At 48.2% G+C, this 7,635-nt stretch overlaps 1 pseudogene; it reads left to right on the top strand.

Annotated features, from left to right (window-relative positions):
* Nucleotides 1-4,201: 4,201 nt before the first annotated feature.
* On the top strand, nucleotides 4,202-7,171 carry LOC111731332 (annotated as a pseudogene).
* The last annotated feature ends 464 nt before the right edge of the window (nucleotides 7,172-7,635 follow it).

Consider the following 7,635-nt stretch of genomic DNA (forward strand, 5'->3'; position numbering starts at 1 on the left):
CTGACTAGGCCTGGATGGAGGAGGAGGGCAGGAGACAGGAGGGAAGTGAGTGGGGCATTCACAGCTGGCCTCTAGGACCAGGCTGGGGACCTGCGACCACTACAGATAGACACTGGCAGGATGATTTGGAGAGGGCGGGGGATGTTGAGAGGTCATCTGGGTGAGTGGGGGTAGATTAAAGAGGGAGACCAGTGAGGCAGCTTGTATGTATTTGTGAGTATTTATTGAGCAAACTTTTCTGGTGAAATGTAAGGGCTGATCAAGATTCAGGACATCCCAGCACCCCGAAGGTTTCCTCTCTCCCCACACAGGGCTGGCCCGGTACCAAGTTTATCACACAAGGCTCCTTTCACCTGTCCTGAGCCTTCATACAGAAGGAGTGCAACTGTGCACTCTTTGGACTTTGGTTCCTTCCCTTTAACTTATATCTGTGAGATTCATTTTGTAGTTACTCTGTCTTTACTGGGCTGAATTCCATTGTGCGGATGTGACAATGTGCCTCCTTTCTCCAGTGTGCAGACTTTGGAATTGTCGACGCAAGAGAAGATGAGGAATGATTAAGGGAGGGGCCATGGGGACAGAGAGAAACATCTACTTGGGAGAGATGTGCCCTCCTGTTGTTGGGAGTCCCTCCGCCCGCACTGTAAAGTGCAGAACATTCCCAAATCAGAAGTTCTGACTGTTCTATTATTTCTATGTCACTTCCCAGAAGTAACGTCGAAGTGACTACATGGGCCACTAGCATAATTTGCGTCCACTCCTTGTCCTAAAATTTAATCACACCCACGCAGTGCTAAAATTGTGAGATTTTCCTCCAGGGACCCATCTCCTCCGTTAAAGAATTTTTCATTCTACTGACCTAAATCCTTCTCATTACAATTGAATGTCACTTGTTATGAAGGGGTTTTTTTGTCCGTTTTTCAGCTTTATTGAGGTATATTTGACATGCAATAAAATGCACATATTTAAGATGTACAGTTTGATAAGTTTTGACATAAGAGATACACCCAAAAAGTTGTTACCAAAATCAAGATGATTATGAACACATCTGTCACTCCCAAAGCTTCCGCCTGCTCCCACCTTGCTTCTGCCCAGGCAACACTAACCTGTCACTATAGATTAATTTTCATGTTCTGGAATTCTTTATAAATGGAATAATGCAGTATGAGCGCTTTTATTGCCTGACCTTGTTCACATAGTGTAATTATTTTCAGATTCACATTTCTTTTTAATGCTGAGTAGCATTCTGTTGTGTGGCTATATTAATTGGTTTACCCACTCACTTGTTGGTGAACATCTGGGTTGCTTCCAGATTTTAGCTATTAAAAGTAAAGCCGTTATGAACATTCATGTACCAGTCTTTGTGTGGACATATCTAAAAATGGAATGTCTGGGTCATATGGTCACATGTTTAATATTTTAAGAAACTGTCTAACTATTTTCCAAGGTGGTTTTATTATTTTACAGTCCTGCCAGCAGTCTACGTGAGTTCCATTTGCTCCACATCCTTCCCAACACTTGGCTGGTCAGTCTTTCAAATTTTAGCCATTCTAGTGGGTTTGTAGTGGTATCTTCTTGTGGTTTTAATTTGTGTTTCCCTGATGACTAGCGATGTTCAGAATCTTTTTGTGTGCTTCTTTGCCATCCATATATCTTCTTTGGTGACATGTCCTTTCAAATCTTTTGCCTGTTTTTAAATTGAATTGTCTGTCTCTTATTATTGAGTTGTAAGACTACTTTATATATTCTAGAGAAAATCCTTTGTTGGAAATATGTTTTGAAAATATTTTCTTCCACGCTGTGGTTTGCATTTTCGCTTTCTTTGGTGTCCCTTGAGGGGCAGAAGTTTAAGATTGTTGAGGTTTAATTTATTGCCATTTTCACGTAGTTTGAACTTTTGCATCATATTTAAGAAATATTTCCCAAATTAAAAGTTACTGGGATTTTATCTTCTATTTCTTATAGAAATTTTATTTAGATTTATGATTTGTTTCAAGTTAATTTTTGTATGTGGTATGAGGTAAAATTTTTGAGGATTTTGTTTCGTTTTGTTGCACATGAATGTCCAAATGATCCTTGTTGAAAGATAATTCTTTCCTATTGAATGGTCTTGGCACCTTTGTCCAGAATCAATTGACCCTATCTGAGTGGTCTATTTTGGGAATCTCTGTTCTGTCCCATCCATCTGTCTATTGTAATGGTGATATCATGGTGACCAGATGGCCCAGGGTCAGTTTCTCTTGGCTATTCTCCAGTTCTCCAGTGGTCAGTCCAGGAAGGCCAGCATCCCTCTTGGAGCTGTCCAGTGCAGGGTGTCCTCGAAGTGCAGCAAGTTCTGCCTTCTGATTTCTCCATGGCACCATTCTCCTTTAAAACTCCTCCCGGCTCCCAGCTTCTTCTTTCTTATCTGTCATTCAAGGCCCTGGGTAGCCTGGTGTTACCCTGACCTTTCAACCTAATCTCTCTCAGCTCCCTGGGTGGCTCCCGCATACCCAGTGCATCCTCCCTATAGGCTTCGCCAACCTGGTCCCTCTGGCTGCAGTGCCGTGTCTGGATCCTACTTTCCTTCACATCACCTGGGCCCAGCTTTCCATGAGAGCCCAGCAATGGGCTTCCCCTGCTCTGCACAGTGCTCCAGCCTAGGATGACTGGCCAGGCTCCTGGGTCCTGACAGAGTCACAGGTGAACTAACTCAGAACTAACGAATTGGTGACGTAGTGCCGCTTGCTAGGTGCCCTGCCTAGAGGTGTCTAGAAACCAGCTGGGAGGAAATGTAATAGGAACAGAGCTCACATCTTAAAATGGGGCCTTTCTTGCCACGAGGGTGAGGACATGGTACGGCCCTTTGGGGAGCTGATCAGGCCACAGGGAAGCATCTTTGAGGCAAGCCCAGCTTTCAGCTCTTCCTTCCTACCAACTCAAAGGAGAGAGCACATTCTTCCCTCCTCCAGCCAAACTCTCTTCTTTAGTGCTAACAGCACAATCGATCTTAAAACCCTCCTCTCAGCCAAGCCTGAGATCCTGGCTTTGGAGAGAGGGACTGTTCTCCTGCCTCCCTGGGGTCTTGCCTCCTACCTCCCGGGTCGGTGGGGTCGGTCCCAGTGGCGTCAGGCTTCCCGCAATGCCTTAGCCCTGAGGACCTTCAGCTGCTTGAAGGAAAAGTGGAAAACAGTTCTGAAAAGCCTTCTTAGGCCCTGAGCCATTGTTTTCTCCTAGCAAACTTGGCCCCCATGTTCTGTTTAACCAATAAAAGCTTGGCCGCTGCCCCCCTGCTGTGAAATACTGCCCTGGCTGAGGCCAGGACAAACAGCGCCTTGGGGTGGCTGGCCTTCGGGGCTGCGCAGCCTTCCCGATTCCACCGGCCCTTGCTTTTGTTGGATTTCAAATTGTCCACTTAAATATCTCTCAGAAAATCAAGCTTCCTCCTCTTTAATGAAGAACAGAGTCAGTAGAATGGGTCTCTGACATCTGTCTCTCAACAGCTAAACTGGTGGCTGTGGGCAACTTGGCCTCCAGCATTCTCATTCCCCATGGTAACCACTGTTTTGGGGTAAACTGTATCCATGCCCTCCAGAGTTCCTGGTTAGGCTGCAAGCTGCTGGAAGCTGGGACTATGTGTTCATTTTTATACCTTCTTCCTTCTCTCCATTTCGAGCTCACTGATCCCCAGCAGCCATGGTGCCTCCCCCTTGCCAGGCTCTGTGCCAAATGTCGGCTAAAAACCAACAACGTCATAGATTGTGATCACAGTCAGAAAAGCCTTGTGCCTTATAAAACACGTGCAAATTGACTATTGTCTTAAAATCCAGGAGTGTTGTGTAGTGCTGATCTGATGAAAGAATGCAGGATTCCATCGAATTTGGATTCTTAGCACTGAGCAGAAAAGCTGTTCGCATATATTAGGTTTTCATCAAGTTCAAAGGTCTTTTCAAAAGCTCAGAATTAGATGAAACAGACACACAACTTAAGAACCAAATAAATGCAGGTCAGTCAGGGACCAGCCCCGGTGAACGCGCCTGGCTTCTAAGCAGGAAGTCACCCAGGTGCACACGTGGAATCACTGGTCCTGGGCTTCAGGATCCCCTGGGAACTCCTGTGCAATGGCACAGTGAGCACAGGGAGAACCCATGTATCTCAAGGCCACAGTTGGCATCCAGTCCACATCATGGCCCAAATGCCTGCCTGTCACACAGTCTCGAGCATGCTGACAGGCTACGCAGATGCCACCGTGAGCAAGAACTGGTCAGTGTCTTCTGGTCATGGCTCTGAGGCACACAGTAAGGATGGGGGCCAGCAAAGGAGGTTAGGCAAGCTCAGACACCCTGGGATGTGCTTGCTAGGGCTTGCCCATATCTCCCAAAACCACCTTGGGGGCAGAGCAGGAACCACAGCCTCAGAGGCACAGCAGCTTTTCACAAGTCAGCATCTCCTGGTTTCAGTTATGACTAAAAAAGGACGTGGAGTGTGTGAGATGGGGAGGGGGTTGCTTGTTAGTCCAAGGAGGCACTGAAAAAGCAAGGGGAGGGGTTAAGGAAGAAAGGAAAGGAAGACTGAAGGAAGTTCCAGCTAGTCCAGGGCCAGCAGAGCTGTTACCATGGAGACCAAATGCAGAACCACAGCCAGGGTCCATCCCATTCCCTCCAGCCTGCGCCTCACAGAGCGCCCACATGCTGGACCCACTGGTGTCTATGATTAAGAAGTTTGCTTACCTCTTCCAGCTTCAGTGCCTGAAACCTCCCCTGTAGTCCTCAGCGTGGGCCCTGCAGGAGGCGCCCGGGCACTCACAGTCTCTCCTACCTGAATGAGCAGCCGAATGGGGCCCTCTGGCCTGATGGACCCCCAGCAGCTCCCCGGGGACATGGGTGGTTGCCCTTGGTCTCAATTACCTTATCAATTTTTACTTTACAATGTCCTTTCGGCATTTTTTCTTATGATTTTGATTTCCTCTTTGAGCTTTCCCTTTTGAATGGAGCCCAGGTCTTTGGAGGAGCAGCAGATTTACCACTTCATAGAGCAGGGAAAGTATAAGATGAGCCTGGAACATTCTATGGGGACAGAAAGCCAGGAAATGCTTCCAAATTTAATGAATTAGAAAGTTAAGAGCTTGTCAAAGGACACAGGGTGCAGCCTGCAGGCGCTGCCAGTGGCCACAGATGGGACCGGTATGATCAGCAAAATATGTAATGATGGCTCTGTGTTCTAACCCGCAGAATAAAATACATGTGCATGTGTTTGTGCAGATAAACAACTGACTGGATAAGCCACTGGAAACAAGGATCAGAGCTCTGTGCTTAGAGGACGGTATATGTAAAACCCTGTCACTTAGTACTGCCGATGTCTTTTACTCCACGGCTCTGGGCAAGCAGAGGCAAGATTGCTTGTAGGGCTGGAGCTGGTAAGCCTGGAGCACCCACCAGGGCTTAAATGTGGGCTCCTTCCCAGGTGGGTCAGTGGTACAGCCTCAAGGGGCTCCAGCAAACCCAGAAACCCAGCCCGATGGGGCTGGGGCTACTGCCACCTTTTGCCATATGGAAAAGGAGGTCTGGCAGTGGAGGTTTTATTCCTGCCTCCCGTAGTCAACAAGTGTCCAGCAGATGCTCCTCGGGAAGCGAAGAGCTCAGCATCTGATAGGCCTATGTAGCTACCTAGGATGATGGCATCCAGAGCCAGTAGGCTTAGATAGATTCGAGAAGTAGCTGACTTGAGAGGGAAGATGTGCAGGGGCCAGGGGCCAGGACTCCAAAAAGACTTTCTGAAAAGGCCGGGCATTTCTTGGCCTGTGCAACAGCACGCATGTTGGGCCAGAAGATATCCTGTGCTCCATCACTGGCTGCAGCCCCTCGGGGTTCCTTTCTGATTCTCAGGCTTCCACCAGCAAGAGCCTGTAGAGGACGTGTTTTTTTTTTTTTTTTCCTGACAGAACAGGTCCCTGGACACAATCAAGCAGATTAGCAGACAAGCGGGGTATGAGAAACTCAGAAACATGGCCACTTATTTACTGCCAGCCAGTTGTTTTGTCACCTTGGCAGGGATCCTGGGTCCCTCTCCTTGCCCAGCAGACTATCTCTTGAGCACCAGCACTCCACCATGCCATCTGTTTGGGGAGGGATAATGGGATACCCAGGGCTGGGGGATATTTTGTGCTTTCCTGGCTCCCTCCCTCCCCCCGTAATTCTGGACTGTCAGTGCAGAACGCTCATCCTGCCCTTTCCAAGAACCCATATAAAGCCTTGCTTGGGATGCTGGAAGCTTCAGAGAGCCAAACCAGCCATGGGGGAGGGCTCAGGCTGTTCTTACAACTTCCAGCTGTGGGACCTGGGGACATCTCTTACCATTCTCAAGGGCTGGTATGAAGTTCTCAAAAACCTGTCCAAACAAGAGTCATAGCTAGAATACCATACAAAAATTTTAAAGAACCAACTTTTGGATGGATCACACAAACATCACATTGTTGAAAGGACCCAGGCCCCCTGCAAAGCCCCCGTACTTGTCTTCAAGAATACACAAAATCTGCATGGGGTGGGGGTGGGGGGTCGGTAGTGTCTGCTTTGGGAAAGGGGTCCAGTGACAGGCCAGAAAGAATCTGCTGGTTGATGTTTTCGGCATCAAAAAAATGTTTAAGGATAAATTTGACAAAGGGAATGTGAGACTTGGACACTGAAAATGACAAAGCGCTGCTGAGAGAAATTAAAGACCTGGGTAGAGCTCTTTCTCTTCAGCGAGGCAGCCGAGCAGCATCCCCAGTGGATGCAGAGACACAGATCTTGGTGAAGACTCTGACGGGAAAGACCATCACACTAACTCGAGGTCGAGCCCAGGGACACCGTAGAGAATGTCAAAGCTAAAATCCAGAACAAGGAGGGCATCCCACCAGCAGCGTCTGATTTTTGCAGACAAACAGCTGGAGGCTGGCCGTGCTCTCTCAGACTATAATACCCAAAAAGAGTCCATCCTGCACTTGATGCTTCATCTGTGGGGCGGCATCATCCAGCCCTCTCTCTGCCAGCCCGCCCAGAAGTAGAAGAGCGACAAGATGATCTGCTGCAAGTGTTACACCTGCCTGCATCCCCCACATCCCTGTGCTGTCGACTGCCGCAAGGAGAAGTATGGTCACACCAGCAACCACACCCCAAGAAGAAGGTGCAATAAGGCCCCTCCACCGCCTCCTTAGCCTGCAGGGTGGCCTCCTGCCCAAACATCTTGTCCCTGGGGCTTCAATAAAGTTTCCTTTTGTTTACTGGAAAGAAAAAAGACCCAAGTAAACTGAGGGACGCTGTTGTGGTATCATAAATATATCTGGTCATTGTCCCAGTTCCTGGCGCTGAGTTCCCCAAACCCTTGGAATTTCCTGAGAAGAGCCCCTTCTGTTATTCATAAGGACCCCCTTTCTAGTACACCTGAGTCTGTGCTAATGAGGTGAGTCTTGGAGGCCTCTAGCACCGGGAACCAACTTTGAGATTCCCAAACTCTGGTCTTTTCAAGGCTAGGGGTTGAGTCAGTCACCAATTGACAATGACTGACTCGCTTGTGCCTATGTAATGAAGCCTAGATAAAATCTTTTGGACAATGAGTTTCACAGAGCTTCTGGGTTGGGGTACTGGGAGGGTGATGCACCTGGAGAGGGCTTGGGAGCTC

Source organism: Pteropus vampyrus, unplaced genomic scaffold (assembly GCF_000151845.1).
Source record: "Pteropus vampyrus isolate Shadow unplaced genomic scaffold, Pvam_2.0 Scaffold363, whole genome shotgun sequence".
Classification (NCBI taxonomy): domain Eukaryota; kingdom Metazoa; phylum Chordata; class Mammalia; order Chiroptera; family Pteropodidae; genus Pteropus; species Pteropus vampyrus.